Source organism: Podarcis muralis, chromosome 14 (genome assembly GCF_964188315.1).
Source record: "Podarcis muralis chromosome 14, rPodMur119.hap1.1, whole genome shotgun sequence".
Taxonomy (NCBI): domain Eukaryota; kingdom Metazoa; phylum Chordata; class Lepidosauria; order Squamata; family Lacertidae; genus Podarcis; species Podarcis muralis.
The window spans coordinates 18297129-18317285 of record NC_135668.1 but is presented as its reverse complement, the minus strand read 5'-3'; the positions used below and the strand labels follow the sequence as shown (position 1 = coordinate 18317285).

General features: G+C 46.3%; 1 long non-coding RNA gene across 1 annotated transcript; it reads left to right on the top strand.

Annotated features, from left to right (window-relative positions):
- The first annotated feature begins 4624 nt into the window (after positions 1 to 4624).
- On the top strand, positions 4625 to 18880 carry LOC114584729 (uncharacterized). Its single transcript, XR_003703687.2, has 4 exons — positions 4625 to 5160; positions 7929 to 8186; positions 13277 to 13467; positions 15344 to 18880. It is a non-coding gene; the product is annotated as an uncharacterized LOC114584729 (long non-coding RNA).
- The last annotated feature ends 1277 nt before the right edge of the window (positions 18881 to 20157 follow it).

Below are 20157 nucleotides of genomic sequence, written 5' to 3'. Positions count from 1 at the left end.
TTGCACTTTGATGTGCTTTAGAACTGCTTGGTTGGCAGGAGCAGGGACCAAGCAACGAGAGCTCACCCTGTCGCGGGGATTCGAACCGCCGACCTTCTGATCGGCAAGTCCTAGGCTCTGTGGTTTAACCCACAGCGCCACCCGCGTCCCTATTGAGACTCCTTAGGGTGATAAAGCACGATATCAAATCCAAACTGTTCTGAGGAGGAGGAGGAGTACCAGTGAGAAGAAGAGAAGGAGGGGTTAGGGAGGGTGTCAGGTACCGTGCTGAGGAGGGCTGCACTGAGGCAGAATGGTGGGAGCCACCCCCTCCTCCTAATCCTGAATCTTCCCAAGAGCAGGAGGGCAGTGTAGATTTGGAACAGTGGTTAGCAGAGGGACATAGTTCAGAAGGCAGAAGCTGGGAAATACTGGATGGGGAACAGCTAGGAGAAGAAACAGTGGAAGGGAGAGGGTCAAAAGATTCACAGTCTCTGGAGAGCACCCATCCCCCATCTCCAAAGACACAGAGAGCTCAGAAAATGTTAGAACAGAAAGCCCAAAAGGTACAAACTCAGATTACAAGATGTAGGAGTGATGTAGATTAATAGGGATGGGGTGGGGGGAGTGAGCCTTAATTGGGAGCACCGCCATTTCTAGTAGACGTGTTATTTGTTCTCTCACTGTGATTATTAAAGAATCTAACTGGTAAGACATTCCTTTCATTTGATCTCTGTTTATTTACTAAGCCAATTCCCTGGAGCCTGATGGAGGGAAAGGAGGTTGTTCCTTCCCCCTTCTCTCTATTATCGCTCACACCGGGCCAGGCTCCTCGTCAGCTGCACCAACAGCAATGCAACCACCATTTTGGCTTGGCCAAGCATGAGTATGGGAGAAAGCTGTCCTGTTTGAAGCCCAAATGGGACAGAAGATGGGTAGCAACCCTACTGGAGAGAGTCTTGAGGGCCAGGCAGAGAGACCTTGAAGTTTAGCCCCCAAGCCTGAGGTACCACATTCCTGCCCTAGAACTACTGTCCTCCAAAGCTACTAAAGTCCATCTAAGGCCCATAACCAGGCCAGGACCCAGGTTGAAAATGGTCAAGTATTTTGCCCCAGTTACATGGAGTTGTACCCAATGGTAATCCAACTCAGAGTAGACCCACTGAAATTAATGAACCTAAGATAGCTTCAGTGGTTTGCTCTGACTGGGACTAGCATTAAGTCCAACTCCATGTGTCTGGAACCCCTGCATACTTTCTGCTGCCCATTTTCAAGTGTCTGCCCAATCCCGTTTTGCAGGATATTGCAAATGTGTGTGTGTAGCTCATCATAATCCCACTGCTGTCGCAGCTGCTGTGCGTTTTAGGTTTGGCAGGCAGCTGTCCCAAAATTGCCCGAGATTCCCTGCCAGTCTTTTTAAATTGCATTATACAATCAATTAAACTTTTCTGACCTTCCTGTCTCCAGATAAATTCAGCCGTTGATGCTTCGAGAAGCAAATCATGCATGCAAATTGGGTCTAATGACAGCTGTAGTTCTGACTGCAGCCATGAAATAAAGAAGTGTAACACAGGGCAAGCTTGGGTAAAACATGGAGCCACATATATTTAGTTTCATGCAATTTCTTTGCTGGGTGCCAGTGTGGGAACCTAGCTAACTTTAACACATAAAAGTGGGTGGCTTTAACTTCACCCCCTCCTGTCAAACACACACCTCAGGGTGGGTAGGGAGGTCTTCCTCCCCCATCCCCTTTCAGGGCCCCACAACTCTGAGTGGGGGTCACAGGTTAGCCCCAAAGGTGATTCTTACCCAGCCAACAGGTCCTACAATCTGGAAGACAAGTCTTGGGTCTCACCTTTCATCTTAAAAGTACCTAAAGATGCCCACCAAACTCCACCTTGTGAAATTCCTGCACGTAGCTGCGAAATACGTAACACACACTTTGAAACCAAAATCTGAAACGCCATCTTTCCCAATGCCATCTTCCTGTTTTCTATCATAAGAGCACGGCGGCCATTTTGGTTGCTGCGATCTTGCGTGGTTGTGCACCACAGTTTTTCCCCTGCCCCACAAAAAGGAGGTTGGGGGACATGGTGCCCCAAAATGCATGTTTTAGGGCACCACACAAGATCGCAGCCCCCCCAAAGTGCATTTTCTGCTAAAAACACAATTATAGCTAATTATACATATTATTAAATACATTATTGTAGGTGTCATATACATAAGTAAGCCTTCCTCCACCCCACTCCTGTGGGAAATATGGGAGGTTGGGAGGGGGGAATTCAATTTCAGTCCTGAGGCTCTAACATCGAGGACAGGTGGGTGGGGTGATCATGCAGATCATGCTCAAAAGGAGGCTTATAATATAATACAATACTTTTCGCATTAAATGTTGCACATAATAGCTTTTTTTTAATGCACAAGTGGCTTAGACATAAGGGGATACTCAGTGCAAGAGGCAGTGGAATACAAGCAAAGGTTGTTCAGGTTGGAACAGACACATTTTATGTATATATGCATTTAAAACACATTCCTTGCCCGTCGCTATTTCTTTTCATTTTGATTCTCTTGAGAATCAAGAGTATAGCTAGTTTACAGCCTGTTCTTAATCCTTAGGAGGGGCGGCAGGGGGCTGGATTTTGCAAGGTTTAGGAGCTAAAACCTCAGCTAAGCGTATCAGCAGAGGATGCTGTGATGCTTAGTTATTTGCTAGCCTCTTGTATCCATTTATCTCCACTTGAACTTGCTTGATCCATTAGGTGGCCGGGAGAAAAGAGAGTGGGAGAGAATTAGCTGTTCAATGAAATCCAGCTTAGTGACTGAATGAACTTGACAGGCAGCTCCTTTAGGCAACTTTGAATGGGCTTCAAAACAATGTGGGTTTGCACAGGTGATCGTTCTAAGTACCGCTGTCGAGAGGCCATCAGATTGTTCTCGCAAGGTCTTCCACGTTAAATGGCAGGTTAAAGGAAGTCCAATGCAGGGGCATGTTCTCTGAGCATTGAGAAGTTCTGGCGCCAGAGATCCTTGTGTGTTCCAATTTCTCACAGAGGACAGATCGCTGGGAAGTGACAACGACTTTTGCAATTATTGGTGTATTTGCAGGAGTCCAAGTAGCCAGCACTCCTACAAGGCAGCAGGTTTGTTAATGCACATAGCAACATACGAACAGGGCTGTCTTAAGCATATGCAGCGCCGGGGTGCAAAGATCAGCCTGGCGCCCCCCCTCCCAGATTACCCAGTCCCAGGCACGCAGGAGGGCAGAGCTGGCCAGCCGCCTCAGCGTCTCACTGACTCGGTTGTCCCCAAACTCGTGGTGCAGAGCCGCCCGCAGCAGACGATCCCGCCGCAGCACTCTGACCGACGGGCAGGCTCTTCCCTGGCTCAACTCTCATGCCCTGGACTCTCGGCCTGGCGCCCCTGAGAGCCCCACACCCCTAGCACCTATGGGTAAGCCGGCCCTGCCTATGAAGAGCCTGCTGGATCAGGCCAAAGGTCCATGCAGTCAGCATTCTGTTCTCACAGTGGCCAACCAGATGTGGTGTAGTGGTTAAGAGCGGTGGACTTGTAATCTGGTGAACCGGGTTTGCGTCTCCGCTCCTCCACATGCAGCTGCTGGGTGACCTTGGGCCAGTCACACTTCTCTGAAGTCTCTCAGCCTCCCTCACCTCACAGAGTGTTTGTTGTGGGGGAGGAAGGGAAAAGGAGATTGTTAGCCGCTTTGAGACTCCTTCGGGTAGTGGTAAAGCAGATATCAAATCCAAACTCTTGTGGGAAACCTGCAAGCAGGATTTGAGCATAGGAGTACTCTCCCCTCCTGTGGTTTCCAGCAAGCTATATTTTGAAGCATTACTGTCTCCAGCTGTGGAGGCCAAGCATAGCCATCATGACTTGTTGTCATTGATAGTCCTAATTCTATGGGCTCTTATTAAGTCCAGGAATTAATTTCAAGGAAGCAGCAAGAATACTGATTGCAAAGCATTGGAAGACGCAAGATCTACCCACCTTGGAAGAATGGCAGATGCAAGTAATAGACTATATGGAACTGGCAGAAATGACCGGCAGAATCCGAGATCAAGGAGAAGAGCAGGTGGAAGAGGACTGGAAGAAGTTTAAAGTCTATCTACAAAAATACTGTAAAATTTATGAATGCTGAGGGCTCTGAAAATGAAATGAAGGGGTTTCTAGCAATTAAGATAAATAGATTATAAAGGGAGGGATAAAGGTTTAAAATGAATAATTAATGATCTTGCTGAACTAATTTTTAAAGTAGAATACAAGAAGGGAAGGCGGGTGGAAGTAAAGAGAATAAGGTTTTGAAAGTTATCAATATGAAAGAGTGTACTTTTTATGCTAAATTTTTTTTCTTCTGTATTTTTCTTTTTTTTTTTTCTGTTTGGATTTTCGATGTTTCCTGTCTGTTTTTTGTGATTTTTGTTGATTTTTGTTTGGTTGTTAACTTTTTGGAAAATTCTAATAAAATATTATAATAAAAAAAGGAATTAATTTCAAGGAAAAGCAGGGGTTAACCACTTCCTGCCCCCCCTCTTCCTGGCTGTTACTCAATTGTGCAGTCCATTCACCTAGGGCTATTGGCATCCAATAAAACTCCTTGCTCCCGCCAGCCCTCCTGCCGCCTTGCCGTTTGTTTTAGAAGCTGCCTCCCCATCTACTGCAATGTGTTTGAAATTGGGAGGGGGGAAGAGTGAAAACTTCTGCCTGAGTGGAAGAACAAGACAGGAAAGGGTGGAGGGAAATGCCAAGCGGTGGGAGACACGAAAAGGAAAGGTTGACTAGGATGCACTCAGCCGGCAGAGATCGGAGCCATATCTGTAGTGGTGCTTGGCTTAAGAGCAAGTTCACCCTCGATTGTTGCTAAGCAATGAAGACGAAGGCAGAGAGAGAGAGAGAAGCAGAGCAAGAAAATGAAAAAGCCTTTGAGGTCATCCAGAGCGACTGCCAAATTAAATATAGATGCTCCCGCTGCACGGTCTGACTTGCCGTGAATGCAAAGATGCTAAATAACTCCAGCTTCTCTCCCAGACTATCAGCTGTCAAAATGTGGTCCAGTATCTACATCACAAGCAGCACCTGCAGGTGGAGAGCATGGTCTGTGTCCTAGTATGCTGGTTAACCACATGTAGGGGCCTGAACCGTTGGCACCTGCCTCTGATCCAAAAGGTAAGAATGAGGGTTTATATGTATATATATATATATATTGTTCTATGTATTTGCTGAATGGCTTGGGGCGGGGAGAACTGTGTCTTTATAAATAATCCCGTCACTTTGTTCTGATGTGGCTAAAAGCTAGGAGGCATCTTGCAGCAGCTAATATGTCTACATAACTGAGCCTGCACATACATGTGAAATGTGGCATGTGCAAGGATGCAGACCCTTTTTATTTTGCCCTTTAAGTCAGAATTGTCACTTGGAGGTGATTGACAGCCTTCAGACAGTATCGGAATCAGTGTGGATATTGAGATTGACTAAGCAAGTGGAATGTTTGCAATCATGTATCCTCAACTACAACGAGGGTTGTGTATGAGTGTGAATGTGTTCACATGCCTACACACATAAGTGCGTACCTATGCACAAATACTTGTGCACCTGTGTGTCTGTGTTCTGCCTGGTATTCACAAGTCTCACTATCTGATATTCTCATAGTAGACAAGAGTGCACCTTTTCTGCTTTCTGTCACAGATCAGTTAAACCACAATTACCGTACATTCCCTTTAATTTCACGAAATGCTCCCGAACTGTTATAAACAGCGATTCTCATTTGTTCAGTGCAATCCCTGGTATGATTGCTGCCTGCGATCGGATTCAAAGCTCATTTTCTGGTTTAGTTTATATATGACAGATTTCAAGACTATAGCCCCCTTCCATAATCATAAATACTTTGCGGTGCTTATCGTTTTATCACTTGGAATTATATATACCATATGCTTCGTCTTTTCCAGAGCTCCCAATCATTTCACAGGCATTAAACTTTTATTCCTTACCTGCGTTTTTAACATTTGGTCATCTGCAAAAAGAGAGTAACGTTTGCTGCTGGGTGGCAGATGTCTGCATCCGTAGCAGTGAACCATTCACCATGCCTTGTCTAGCACCACAGCACCGGTCAATCACCCCACATCTCTGCATGAGCTTGGTGTGTTGCTGTTTCTTACAATGAAGATATAAAACATCAAAATCCTCTCTACAAAAGACCGCTGACCTATGGTTCAGAAGACATGAACATAATTGCTAAAAGCCACTTTGAGGATCTGGATTCAAATCCTTGTTTAGCAATGAAACTCCCAGGATGGCCTGAGATGGTCACTACCTACAGTGTAACCTACCACACAGGATTGTTGTGATGTGGGAGCAGAGGAACCTTGTGCACTGTCTTAAGCTCCTTAAGATCGAGAGCCCGTGTGGTGTAGTGGTTAAGAGCAGTGGACTCATAATCTGGTGAACCAGGTTCGCTTCCCCGCTCCTCCACATGCAGCTAATGGGTGACCTTGGGCTAGTCACACTTCTCTGAAGTCTCTCAGCTTCACTCACCTCACAGAGTGTTTGTTGTGGGGGAGGAGGGGAAAAGAGATTCTTAGCCGATTTGAGACTTCTTAGGGTAGTAATAAAGTGGGATATCAAATCCAAACGCTGCTTCTTCTTTTCCTCGAATATTTATTTTATTTTCCTTGACTTATAATTTAACTGATCGATTTACTACATAGACTGGTTTAAAAATATGATTAGAGGGGGAAAACTCAAACATTCAGTATTATCATGGGTGACTTGCATGTGGAGGGTGTGTGCGATTTGTTTGTGGCCAGAATCTATTAGAAGGTGATGCTGAGGATCTTTGTTCTTTCTGCCTGCAGACATATCTCAGGCGACATGACCAGCGACTTCATGATAGACCATCACAAACTGCCCTCTACTGACTCAGACCATTGGTCCATCTAGCTCTTTATGGTCCAAAGTACTGGAGCCTCATCTTCAGGATCTGTCCTTCTAGTGAGCACTCAGGGCTGATTTCCTTAAGAATGGAGAGGTTTGATCTTCTTGCAGTCCACGGGACTCTCAAGAGTCTCCTCCAGCACCATAATTCAAAATCATCAATTCTTTGGCGATCAGCCTTCTTTATGGTCCAGCTCTCACTTCCATACATCACTACGGGGAAAACCATAGCTTTAACTATACAGATCTTTGTTGGCAAAGTGATGTCTCTGCTTTTTAAGATGCTGTCTAGGTTTGTCATCGCTTTTCTCCCAAGAAGCAGGCATATTTTGATTTCGTGACTGCTGTCACCATCTGCAGTGATCATGGAGCCCAAGAAAGTAAAATCTCTCACTGCCTCCATTTCTTCCCCTTCTATTTGCCAGGAGGTGATGGGACCAGTGGCCATGATCTTCGTTTTTTTGATGTTGAGCTTCAGACCATATTTCACACTCTCCTCTTTCACCCTCATTAAAAGGTTCTTTAATTCCTCCTCACTTTCTGCCATCAATGTTGTGATTATTATTATTATTATTATTATTATTATTATTATTATTATTATTTCCCTGCCCTATCTGAAGATGGTGGAGATTAAATCCAGGATCTTCTACATGCAAAATACTTGCTCTAGCACTGAGCTACGATTCTTCCCAAACTAATTACACCACAGCATCATTTTTGTTATTTTTTTGTGGGGGGGGGGGGGGAGCATCTTTCCACAGCACAGAATTTGCCTCACCAAAATCATCCTTGGGAAGTGGAGGATTTATCTAAACGATACCCCGTTGTCATCCTGTTCACACACCCACACAGCCTCTACAAGATAATCCTGTTAAGCATTTTGAACGTCCAAGTTCCTGAAACAGAAAGTGCACACAGACTGCTTGTGCTAAGAAGATATATAGGCTGTTGTATGTTGCATGCTTGAATTTGCCTCTCTGTCTGTCTCCATTTTATTGCTACAGGGAGGAAAGAAATCCCTTCGCCTATCAGCGGTAACAGGTCTTGCTGCAGGCAGATGATAACTCTGTTCTGCCACCTCATTGACAGCCAACGAAGCTTGACAGACAGAAGGACCAAAGGGAAGCAATCGCTTTTTTCTTCTTCTTTTTTAAGGAACTAAAAAGCACCGTCTGCGCTTGCTGAAATGTCTTCACACCTTGCTTGAATTACACAGAAGCAGAATGAATGACATCACTTGTTGGGATTACGCGAAGCAGGAGGTAATAATACAAAATGCAACAAACAGTCGCACACTACACAGTTTTCGAGTTCTTTGTGGTATCTTGCTGTTGTTGTTAGCATGTGGGTGGAAAACGTCAGATTCGGAAAGACCAGGGCGAGTGGTGGATGCAGAAGGGATGTCAAAATGGATCCGTGGCTCTCCTAAGGTAGAATGTGTATGGAGATTTGGAGGGCAGAGGCATGAGGATTTAGGTCAGGCTGGGGAAGGGGGAAGTGCAGAATACAGAATTAGCAGTGGACAAACTTTCTCAAGCTCTCATTGTACTGCCTCAGACGATGACATGCTGTTCCCTCCTCCAAAATAAAAAGGGAAAATTAATAAATAAGGATTCTTTGGAGGCATTCCGAAGTGAACCAGACCCCATCCAATCCCAATTCAGGGCATTATTATTATTATTATTATTATTATTATTATTATTATTATTACAAATTGATAAACCATTTCATAGCCTGTGTACAACAGGATAACAATTAGCTAAAATTTCACACAACTTGTAAAATAAAGCCATTCCCACAGATGTACAATTCACCTTTCATAAATGATTGGGTCGCACCTCAGGGAGAAACTTCATCATCATCTTCAGTAGGCATCTATGCATCACGATGCTGGGATACTGTCTAATTTTAGTTGGTAACTGGTTCCAGAGGGCTGGATGAGGGTCCAATATCCTTCCATGATTCATCAAACGCTTCCCTAATTCACCTCTCCCCATTTTCAGTTGCTGGTGCTCCATAGGAAATCAGAACATGAGGGGGTTCTTCATTCCTCTCTCCCTGATGCCTTCTCCACACCCTTATCTATCTATCTATCTATCTATCTATCTATCTATCTATCTATCTATCTATCATCTATCTATCTATCTATCTATCTATCTATCTATCTATCTATCATCTATTTGTAGGAGGAGCCCAATCACCTATACTGCCCATTAACCCATCCCCTAAATGAAAACCTCACCTTGGTGCAAAGGAGTCTATATAGCAGGCAGGTGAGGAGGGCTCTCTTGAAACAGGTGAGGCCTGCTGGGTTTCTCTTCCTTCCTGGACACAATTAAGTCAAATGAGTGGAGGACCCTTTTCAGCTCAAGGGCAGCATTCCCTGCTGAGATGCAAATGTTAATTTTGTTGTACAGTGGGCTAGCTTCTGCACTCATGCACCCCTCTTTATCCTCCAGCCGGGGAAACAAGAAACATTATCATTAGTTCAAGGACACATTCCACCCAGGCAAAAACACTCAGGGAGGGTACAAACCAGGGCTGGTGAAGAATGTGTCCTGAGGAGAGGGGGCTGACTGGTGAAAGGTTGCATTCGGCCTCCGCAAAGGCCTGAGGTTCCCTAACCCTGAAGTAAAGTGATGGCATCATAGAGATGCTGGCAACATCTTTTTGCCTCCAGGGAATCGTGGGAGATGTCCTGGCAGCAAAAGACACTCCCAACGTCGCAAAATAGGCAGTGCTCAACTTATTTCTGTCCAAGAAGCCTCTTCCATCTGTGAAGAAGCCAAGACCAGCTCTACCATTAGACGGAGTGAGGTGACTGCCTGAGATGACAGATGTTGGAGTGGGTGTGGGGGGTTTTTGTAGGTGGAGGGCAGCAGTGCCAACCCCCTCAGCAGTTCCTCCCTTGCTCCTCACCTCTGTCAGAGGAGGACTGAGTTGTTCTGGGTGTCACGCAGCTTGGTCTGCCACCCATAAGTTGACCTGATGCCCTGAGGATGTTGCCCTGTCATCAATGTTACAGTAAGATTCAACTAAGCATCCATTTCACTTCAGTATGTGGAAAGACGGCAGACGCACCAACTCTTAGGGGCAAAGGTGTGTTGGGCCCCCTCAAAATCTGCTGGCAGGGGCCAGACCCCGTCAATGTTGAGGGGACAAAGGAAGCTGAGCATGGAGTAGGTTAGTGGATGGTTCCTCTTGAGAGAGAGAGAGAGAGGAAGCCGCGCTGGGTGCGTTTGATCTTCTTGCAGTCCATGGGACTCTCAAGAGTCTCCTCCAGCACCATAATTCAAAAGCATCAATTCTTCGGCGATCAGCCTTCTTTATGGTCCAGCTCTCACTTCCATACATCACTAGGGCACCAGATATCACCTCTAAAAGAGAAAGGTGCATTCTTATCATTTGCCTCAGGAAGTAAATGTCTCAAACAGGCCCTGGAGGGAGCTTCCTTCTACAATCAACCAACAGTCATTGGCAAGAGGGAATTTTGAGGGTGAGCAGGATGAAAGGCATCTTGACAGCATCTTGAGAAGTAGAGACGTCACCTTGCCAACAAAGGTCCGTATAGTTAAAGCCATGGTTTTCCCAGTAGTGATGTATGGAAGTGAGAGCTGGACCATAAAGAAGGCTGATCGCCGAAGAATTGATGCTTTTTAATTATGGTGCTGGAGGAGACTTTTGAGAGTCCCATGGACTGCAAGAAGATCAAACGCATCCATTCTTAAGGAAATCAGCCCTGAGTGCTCACTGGAAGGACAGATCGTGAAGCTGAGGCTCCAGTACTTTGGCCACCTCATGAGAAGAGAAGACTCCCTGGAGAAGACACTGATGCTGGGAAAGATGGAGGGCACAAGGAGAAGGGGACAACAGAGGACGAGATGGTTAGATAGTGTTTTCGAGGTTACCAGCATGAGTTTGTCCAAACTGCGGGAAGTAGTGGAAGACAGGAGTGCCTGGCGTGCTCTGGTCCATGGGGTCACGAAGAGTCGGACACGACTAAACGACTAAACAACAACAACAGGATGAAAGGCAGGGAGACCCAGCTAATTCTAGTTTTGCCCTCATCCTCTTGGACTGCTGAGGCGAGACTGAGACTTAGGAGGAAGAAGCTGACAACCAGTGCCAGCCTCTGGGCTGGTTGCAGGTAAGAACGCAGGCAGTTGGGGGCAGAGTGAGGTCGGCGGGGCAGTGCCCTTCTTGGAGCAGCCTCCCCTAGAATCAAACAAGAAGGTTTTGCTTGCAACAAGCAGTGCTGTTTGCGTGCAAGAATTCAACCAGGTGGGCAACCATGCCTCACTTCCAAATCTCCCCCCATCTCTGAGGGAAATAAAAATAAAAGTGAAGGCAGGATTCTCTCCCACACAGTGGCGTAGCGTGGGTTGTCAGCACCCGGGGCAAGGCAAGTAATTTGCGCCCCCTAACCCATGGATTTGCGCCCCCTAACCCTAACCCCCAGATGTTGCGCCCGGTGCGGCCAGCCCCCCTTGCACCCCCCACGCTACGCCACTGCTCCCACAGACACACTCCTATCTTCGAAACCTGCCTTGCAGAAGGTGAGAGACCATCTCTTGTGCCTTAAAAGAAAATCACCTATTTTTGAGTGCACACATCAACTCTTCTGCAGCAACCCCGGGCATGTGGCAGAACATCTGTTCTGGAAACACTAGAAAGCAGAACGGAGGCAAGCTGGGCAGCTGCCAACTCTCTCAAGATCTTCTCCCTCCCCTTCCTTGACAGGGCTGTCAATAACCAGACAGATGGCATCCAATAGGCAGGCAGGCTCACTTTGTTAACAACCCCAAATGCGTGAAACGATTCCCAGTTCATTTTGCACCAGGAGCTGCCTCCTTGTGCTGTATTTGTTAAAATCATTTTGAATGCAAATGCCGCTCGCTATTCCGAAATGGGGAGAAAATGGATTATTATTAGACAGTGTTAGCTGGGAACAATGAGCAGCTCGGTTCTTGTGGGAGCCAATTTGCAGACACCATATTGACACATGCCTAATCTCCTCTAACTGTGCCCTTCAGGCTAAAGGTGCAGAAATTGAAGCTGGGATCTAGGTCAGTACATTTATACAGACAGACAGACAGATTTTTATTGCAAATATAATAGAAAGGGGGGGGGGAAATGTCAGTTCACTGTAACGATAAGAATTATCCATCCTAATTGCAACATGTATATTAAGATAAGTAGTTCATCTATCCAAATCGGCATCCACATTCAGGGATGTAGCTTTGTAGAGGATATCAGCTGATGATGATGTTGCACAATGCAATTTCAAGCCCAAAGTAATACAGTTAGAGGGATATATTTTTCCCAGCGTCAATACACCCTGATGTGTATCTCGCCCAACACATTGAGGAGGGGTTCTACATCCAAAAGAAGACAATAAAAGAAGTAACTGATTTTATATGTGAGCCTCCTCTAGATTCCTGCAAAAGCAAACAACTATTTAGAAATACAAGTACAGTGGTACCTCGGGTTACATACGCTTCAGGTTACAGACTCCGCTAACCCAGAAAGATTGCTTCAGGTTAAGAACTTTGCTTCAGGATGAGAGCAGAAATTGTGCTCCGGCGGTGCGGCAGCAGCAGGAGGCCCCATTACCTAAAGTGGTGCTTCAGGTTAAGAAAAGTTTCAGGTTAAGAATGGACCTCCGGAACGAATTAAGTACCCGGTACTTAACCCGAGGTACCATTGTAAAGGGGTGTGAGTGTGTATGTGGGTGATTGTATTTATTTCCTTATATATATTTTTTATCATTCATCTTATCACCAGGGATGGGGAACCTGTGGCCCTCAAGGCATGTGGGCACATTCAAAGTTTTGCTGAAGTGCTGCAGATGCCAGTCAAAAAATGGCTGCTGTGGGGACATGGCCTAACACAAAATGGCTGCCACATCTAAAAGAGCAGAAAAGGTGACTGGACCACAAAAGGGCATGGGTTTGCCCCCACCCCATTCAGCTGCCCCCTCAAAATGGAAAAAGGCACCTTCATCAGCCACCTCCATGTTCTCTCATAGAGAGAAGGTCTTAGCTAGGGTTGCCAAATGTCCGGAATTTCTCAGACATAGCCAGTATTCGGCCCTTGTAAAGAACGTCCAGGCAGAAATCGCGGAAATGTCCAGGAAAATCCAGGTGTATGGCGGAAATGTAGATTTTGGTGAATTTCATTACAAAGATATCACAAACCGTGTGTGTGTGTGTGTGTGTGTGTGTCCGGATTTTCACTTTTTGAAATATGGCAACCCTATCTTAGCACCTCTGTGTACCTCTCATCCACTCAGAACTGATACGAGGGTGAGTGTCCACTCTTGGCGACCAATAAATTGTGGTTATGTTTACAGGGGAACGTCCAGTGTGGGAGATGCTGAACTCATGCTATTGGAACTGAGCAAGAAGACACAGTTGTGGTAGAGCATCTCTTTTGCATGAAAAAGCTCCCAGGTATAATCCCCAGCATTGCTAGGTAAGGCTCGGAGACACACCTGTCTGAAGTCCTGCAGAACTGCTGCCAGTCAGGGAAGGCGAAACCAAGGTAAGTGGACCAATTTATCTGCCACAGTATAGGACAGCTCTTACATAATGCAAACATGACTACCACTGGGTGTGTCAGGGACTGGATGGATGAGGGAGAATGGTGGCAACTGCCTGACCAAGAGCCCCCCAGGGAAAGTACAGAGGGAGAGGGTTTGAACCCTGAATCCTGGAGGTGAGAAATCAGCCACACCCCAGAAGAAGGGAAGAGCTGGGAAGCACTGGAGACTGGGAGCTTGAAAGATGATGAAGAGGAGGAAACAGGCAGGTGCCCCAGCACAGGGCAGAGAGAGGGATCAGATCTGGCAGTCCTACCACAGAACCACTCTGACAGCTTCTCTGCTGACAGCCTGCAAGCCCCCTGCCCACTCCCAGAACAAGCCATCTATGGCATGTTACCGAATAAAGGGCAGAGGTAGAAACAGAAGTGAGGGACACGGGTGGTGCTGTGGGTTAAACCACAGAGCCTGGGACTTGCCGATCAGAAGGTCGGCGGTTCGAATCCCCGCAACGGGGTGAGCTCCCGTTGCTCGGTCCCTGCTCTTGCCAACCTAGCAGTTCGAAAGCATGTCAAAGTGCAAGTAGATAAATAGGTACCACTCTGGCGGGAAGGTAAACGGCATTTCCGTGCACTGCTCTGGTTCACCAGAAGCAGCTTAGTCATTCTGGCTGCATGACCCGGAAGCTGTACGCCGGCTCCCTTGGCCAATAAAGCGCGATGAGTGCCGCAACCCCAGAGTCGGCCACGACTGGACCTAATGGTCAGGGGTCCCTTTACCTTTAGAAACAAAAAGGGTCCCTTGGGGCTTGCTGTACACCAGGGGTCAGCGAACTTACCATGCCTCAGGCCAGTGTCTCCAGCGCTAATCGTGAAGCGGGCTGGAGGGCGGAGGAGCGTGTGCCCCTATGCGTGCGCACAAGCTAATTCCAGTGCACTTCCAGGTTGGAGGAGTAGCAGAAATAGCTTGTGCGCATCTCCATGGGCCTCCTCCAACCCAGATGTGCACTGGAAATAACGCTTGTGCATGCGCAAATAATGCTTGTGCATGCGTGCAAGCTATTTCCAGTGCTCCTCCAACACGGAACTGGCAGCTGCGCAGCACAGCGCTGGTAAGAGCGGGTGGTGGCAGCAGGTGGCGGGGGTCGCCACGGGCTCGATAAACAAGTCCCTCGGGCCTTAACGGGCCCTTGGGCCTTAGTTTGGGGACCCTTCTGTAGCCAGAGGAAGTGGCCTGACACAGAGGGATAGGGAGTTACAAGCCACTTCAGGCAAATGCTTCATCTAGACTGGAGCAACCCTTAGAAGTTTCTGTGTGTTCTCTGTTCTGCTTCCTTAATAAAGAAACTAACTGTAAGTTAAGGGACGCAGGTGGTGCTGTGGGTTAAACTACAGAGCCTAGGATTTCCCGATCAGAAGGTTGGTGGTTCAAATCCCTGCAACAGGGTGAGCTCCCGTTGTTCGGTCCCAGCTCCTGCCAACATAGCAGTTCGAAAGCACGTCAAAGTGCAAGTAGATAAATAGGTACCGCTCTGGCAGGAAGGTAAATGGCATTTCCATGCACTGCTCTGGTTCGCCAGAAGCGGCTTAGTCATGCTGGCCACATGACCCGGAAGCTGTACGCCGGCTCCCTTGGCCAATGAAGCGAGATGAGCGCCGCAACCCCAGAGTCGGTCACGACTGGACCTAATGGTCAGGGGTCCCTTTACCTTTACCTAACTGTAAGTAAGCCAGTGTTTCACTGCCTTTCTCTGATCTGCGAATGACCTGTTCTCCTTGTTAGCTCCCTGACAGAGTGGCACCTGCTTCTCCAGAAGGTGAGGAGTCCTTACTCTACAGACCACAAGTGCCTTAGTGATTTCTTCTCCTTTTCCCCCAGGACACACTTCTCTCTTGCGCCATCTTGGTGGGAATGTGGACAGCAGTGCGCTCTTCCCGAGTCCAGCTCCACGTGGTTTCACAAATACCTGGAAATTATCCAACACCAGCGTTTAAGCGGGGGGTGTTTCTCCAAGTTGCTTGAAGAGCAGCAGTAAACATTTCCAGCACACATCTGCACCATCAGAGCATGGGTCTTGAGCTTTCAAATAGAACAAAGGGATCATGAGGAGGACAGGGGTGGAAATAGCAACTATTTGTTTTGTCTCTTAACTGACAGCGGGGGAAGAGCTGGCGAAATTCAATTTGTGGCTTGTGTGCCGAGGCACTTTGGTCCTCATGAATCACCTAGAAGAATCTGTGCCAACTGCAAGACCAGCCAAGGCTTCCTTCAGGTTTAGATTGATGAGCAGAAGCAAGCGGCCACTTCAGAGCTGACAAAAGAGACTTCTTTGTGAAGTGGAATGGGCGCCAAGCTTGTCTGGAGGAGTGGGAATCGACCATTTTTACAGGCAGAACACACTTTTTTCAGGAATGTAGGAAGTTGCCTTGAACCAAGTCAGACCACTGGTCCATCATCACAGTACTATCTTCTAGGGGTGTGAATCAGCTCTTTGTGGGAGTCAAATAACAAGCTGAATTATTAGTCTCTGTAGCTAGTCTCGGGCGCAGTTATCCTCCTGCGGTTTGACTACACCCCTGGGGGTGCATTCCATTGTCTCTTGAGACAGACAAATGCCAACAACAACAACAACGCCTATGCGGTTACATTTAGTCTATTCTGTCTTGAAAGGTAAAGCTATGACTTATTCAGCAGCAGAGGACATCATGTGTTCCTTACCATGATGTAATGTCTATCAATAGACATTAATTAACTGATGTAACCACTGAGTTGGCAATGTCTAAGTTGTGAGGTTTTCGGTACAGCAAACTAATTATTTATCTATTGCGAGAAAGAGTGGCAAGTGCTTGTGGGTGTAAGAATCTCTGTGGAGAAAGATGCTGTTTTAATTAAATCAACTGCTGGCAGACATAATAAGCTTTCGGGCCTATTTCCGTTCTGTAGTAACTGAGTGCCATTAACCAATCGTTCAACCTATGGACTGGCTACTCCACCCATCGCAAATTTGCACCTAGTGTGAATCATTCAATTTCAGGTCCCCCCAGTGGCGTAGCGTGGGTTGTCAGCACCCAGGGCAAGGCAAGTAATTTGCGCCCCCTAACCCGTGGATTTGCGCCCCCTAACCTGTGGATTTGCCCTAACCCCAGATGTTGCGCCCGGTGCGGCCGGGGCCCCCTGCACCCCCCACGCTACGCCACTGGGTCCCCCGCCCCCCTCATTTTTCCAATCTTTGGTTCAATTTTCCACATTTCCATATCAGTTTAATAAATTAATAAATAACTTACTTCATGAACATTCAACTACAGGCCTAGCTTGCCCCATAATGTTCCCCAGTGCCTATGAATCCAAACCCTTCCTCCTGACACCATCGTCTCATTTATATATTGAGACCACAAAGCTGAGCCTGTCTGTCTGGCCCTGCACGTGGAACTGGTAGCATTTCAGAGAAAGCCATCTTGGAGTGGCACCCAGGGCCTGGTGCGAGATGGAGCATTGTTGAGCCAATTGGGAGTGGACACCATAGTCCTGTTATATTAAATAAACATGTAAATAGCCAATTGCCTAGAAAATCCAACACGGTCACATCTGATGTCAAGAGAGGAAAATCATAGATTTAAGAGTCTCATGCTCTACTGACTGAAGTATCCCAACAAATGAGGAGACTGTTTTAAAAAAAGAAAGAAAGAAAGAAATGTTGAAACGGAAAGTCAAAAGGGTCAAATCACTCCAAAATGCTTTTAGCTCCAAACACGCTATTAGATACTCAGCTGGAGTATATACCACAGATTCATGAAAAGTACCATAAGAGACAAGAGGACACTGGCATGATTAACAAGTAGAGTGAGAGAAGCTATTAGAGGCAAGAAGGTTTCCTTCAAATAACTGAAGTCTTGTCCAGATGAAGAGAAGAAGGAGAGGAAGAGAAGAAGAGTTTGGATTTGATATCCCGCCTTTCACTCCCCTTCAGGAGTCTCAAAGCGGCTAACAGTCACCTTTCCCTTCCTCCCTCATAACAAACACTCGGTGAGGTGAGTGGGGCTGAGAGACTTCAAAGAAGTGTGACTGGCCCAAGGTCACCCAGCAGCTGCATGTGGAGGAGTGGAGACACGAACCCGGTTCCCCAGATTACGAGACTACCGCTCTTAACCACTACACCACACTGGCTCTCATGAGAGAATGAAAAGGAACACAAACTGTGGCCCAAAAAGTGCAAACAGACAGTAAGGGATGCTTTAAAAAAAGAAAAGGCTTTGAGGAACACATTACTATAAAAATAAAGACCAACAAGAAGAAGTTCTTCAAATATATTAGTAGCAGGAAAGCATCTAGGAAGACCCTTGGACAACAAGGGAGACAAAGGAGTTATAAAGAAGGACAAAGAGATTGCAGAGAAGCAGAATGATTTGTTTGCATCTGTCTTCACAATGGAGATATAGGGCAGAACCCAGTACCTTTGCAGGAAATGAGTCTGAGGAACTAAGATGGATAATGGAGATATGAAGTTCTAGGCCCAACAGACAAAATTAAAACTGCCAAAACTCTGGGTCCAGTTGGCATCCTCCTGAAAAACCTCAAAAACCTCCTCAAAAAACCTCAAATGTGAAAATGCTAATTTTCTAACAAAAATATATCACTTGCCCCTTGGGTCAACCTCTAATACCCAAGGACTGGATAGTAGCCAATGTAACGCCAAAATTAGGAAAGAGATCCAGGGGAATCCTGGAAATTACAGGCTGGTTAGTTTAACATATGTCCCTGGAAAATTGGTGGAGGCTATGAAGGACTTAGGGACGCGGGTGGCGCTGTGGGTTAAACTACAGAGCCTAGGACTTGCCGATCAGAAGGTCGGGGGTTTGAATCCCCGCGACGGGGTGAGCTCCTGTTGTTCGGTCCCTGCTCCTGCCAACCTAGCAGTTCGAAAGCACTAAGTGCAAATAGATAAATAGGTACCATTCCGGCAGGAAGGTAAAGAGGGTTTCCGTGCGCTGCTCTGGTTCGCCAGAAGCGGCTTAGTCATCCTGGCCACATGACCCGGAAGCTGTACGCCGGCTCCCTTGGCCAATAAAGCGAGATCAGTGCCTCAACTCCAGAGTCAGCCACGACTGGACCTAATGGTCAGGGGTCCCTTTACCTTTATAAAGGACTTACTCACAAACTTGAGTTATCATAGCTAGGAAATGGAAAAAGCAAGGTGGGTATCAAATAGAAGAATGGCATAAAGAAGTGTGGGATATATATGATAAATTAATGCGTGCTATCAGAGTAAGAAGGGGGGAATGACTTTGAGGAAATATGGAAGATATTTGTGGAATTTGTATTGTGAAAACAGAAAGGGGTTAAACCATATTGAGAAGTGTTAAATTTTTGGGAAGTTGGATAATTATGATAAATAAAAATGAAATGAAATGGTGGAAAGTAATGTTAAAGATAAAATAACCAAGCATCTAAATGAGCAAGCAGTACTGCATCAAAGTCAGCATGGCTTCCACAAGGAAAATACCTGTTTCACAAACTGATTAGTATTCTTTGAGAGTGCCAACAAGCATATAGAGGTGATGTGGTTGACATAGGGTACAGTGGAAGCTCGGGTTGCGAATGTGATCCATCCGGGAGGCACATTCGCAACCCGCAGCGCCGCGCCTGCGCACACACGGGTTGCGATTTGGCACTTCTGCTCATGTGCAAGCGCCAAAACCCGGAAGTAACCCAGTTCCGGTACTTCTGGGTTTCAGCGCATCCGTAACCCGAAAACGTACAAGCTGAAGCGTCTGTAACCCGAGGTATGACTGTACTTGAACTTTCACAAAGCTTTTGACAAAGTACCTCACCAAAGACTCCTGATTAAGCTTACTGGTCAAGAGATAAGAAGAGAGGTCCTCTGGTGGATCAGTAATTGGTTAAGTAGCAAGAAGCAAAGAGTAGGATTAAACAGACAGCTCTTTGAACGGAGAGTAGTAGAAAGTGGAGTTCCCCAAGGATCAGTCTTGGGGCTTTTTAACTTGTTCATAAACAATCTAGAGATAGAGTGAGGTGGCCGGTTTGCTGATGATACTAAATTGTTCGTGGTCATTAAAACAAAAAGAGATTGTGAAGAGCTCCAAAAGGACCTCTCCAAACTAAGTGAATGGCTGGCAAAATGGCAAATACAATTCAATGTAAACAAGTGTAAAGTGATGCATGTTAGGGCAAAAATATCATTCACATATCATCGGGTAAAAGGACCAAGAACAAGACCTTGGGGTTATAGAAGATAGTCCGATGAAGATGTCAACTCAGTGCGCAGCAGCCATGGAAACAGCAAATTCCATACCAGGGTTCATTAGGGAATGAATTGAAAATAAGTATTATACAGATGTTTTTGTGCCCCAACATTTGGAGCGATGTACAGTTCTGGACACCTCCCCTCGGAAAGGATATTGTAGGGTCGGAAAAACTTCAGAAAAAGGCTGCCAGAGTGATCAAGGGAACAGACCAACTCCTCTATGAAGACAGGTTGCATTGTTTGAGACATTTTAGTTTAGAGAAAAGACAAATTAAGAGGTGACACGATAGACCTTTACAAAAATTATGCATGGGGGTAATGGATAGGGAAAAGAACACTCTGCAAACACTGGAGCTTGTAGACACTGAATAAAGCTGAATGTTGGAAAATTCAGGACAGGTAGAATTAAGTACTGCATTTTTTGCTCTAT